Consider the following 1,341-nt stretch of genomic DNA (forward strand, 5'->3'; position numbering starts at 1 on the left):
CAGACACTACAATTAAAAACTGACCGCGGCTGCTCAATGCAGCGTACCGAACGACAGTCGCATCACAGATCAGATTTAATTTCTCCAGTGAGGAGAGTGAGCCGAGCTCTGACAAGAAGAGTGAGGCGAGACAGACAAGACGATCGTGGATGATTTAGTTTCGAAACTAGATGCAAAAGTATCTGTTTGGCAATATTTTGTATTTTGAAAAGCCTGTTGACTTTTGCCGTTTATCTAATGTGATTTTGGAAGTTTTTTTAAACATTTGTTTCTTATTTAATTGGTTCCACATGGTTTGCTGATTTTTACTTTATTTAAACTGTCATTTATTTATTTTATTTGACATTCGTTTTGCTAATAAACATTCCACGTTTCTTATTTATTTGGTTATATATTATACACGTTTACTTATTTCCAGTTTTGTATACCTATTAAACTTTATGCAAGTTATTTGTTATTTTATATTAGGCATAGCTTGCCCTATAGCAAGTTCTATGTTTTATATATAGGCTAAAGTGAGTTTGATGTTGTATTTTGTTGTTGCATTCAAGCAATTGACGCCGAACTGCCGTTAATTCAAACGTGAAAGTAAAATGGACACACCGCTTTTACAAGCCATTTAAAAGCGAGGAAAAGAGGGAACGCCCCGCGCTGATACCAGTGTTGTCACGCGTCGATTAACCGGTGGGAAAATGTCCTCACCGTCACAACCCCACTATACACTAAGAATTTTTACATGAAAAAAAGTATTATTACAAAATAAGTGTTTTTTGTGCCATCTTTTACATAATATAACAGTTATGGTCCTGGCCTAGAAGACATTAACGCCTAGCGATATAAACAGCCACAGTAATATTGTGAAATATGCATTCACATTATCACTGCACAACACAAAAGTGGATGCTTTTTTTTTTTTGCAGAGTAACAGTGTTATGGTGCAGTCACAATTTCATGGACAAAAGGTCCATTGTGTATTGTCAATAGTGTAGCGATACATGAACCACAGGTCACACAAAAGTCACTTTCAAATCTAGCCGCTTTCGGTTGTTCAATGTGACGAATTTCCGCAACCAACTTGAACCCGTAGCGAAAACTGCATGGGAAATATTTTGCCCTCTCAAAATGCTAAATTCTTGATTGGATTCCTATTAAAACTACATTTTTGCTTGCCAAAACTGCCTTCGCCAAATGTGACTGCACCTTAATATCAGGTATTGCATGTCAGGCAAATTACTTTGTAAATTAATAACAATTACATTTTAATTAAAGCATCTATTCGACATGTTTTTAATATCTAACAAAAAAATAAACAAAATCAAGATCAGCTTTTACGCTGACAAT

The 1,341-nt window shown here is 35.3% G+C and overlaps 1 long non-coding RNA gene across 1 annotated transcript in view; it reads right to left on the reverse strand.

Annotated features, from left to right (window-relative positions):
• The window catches only part of LOC107579520 (uncharacterized), a 3,135-nt gene extending 1,800 nt beyond the window's left edge, over positions 1-1,335 (reverse strand). The window contains exon 1 of the long non-coding RNA XR_001608485.1: positions 724-1,335. This is a non-coding gene — a long non-coding RNA (uncharacterized lncRNA). The remainder of the gene's footprint in view (positions 1-723) is intronic.
• Between the last annotated feature and the right edge of the window lie 6 nt (positions 1,336-1,341).

This window comes from Sinocyclocheilus grahami, unplaced genomic scaffold (assembly GCF_001515645.1).
Source record: "Sinocyclocheilus grahami isolate Dianchi unplaced genomic scaffold, SAMN03320097.WGS_v1.1 scaffold17897.1, whole genome shotgun sequence".
Lineage (NCBI taxonomy): Eukaryota > Metazoa > Chordata > Actinopteri > Cypriniformes > Cyprinidae > Sinocyclocheilus > Sinocyclocheilus grahami.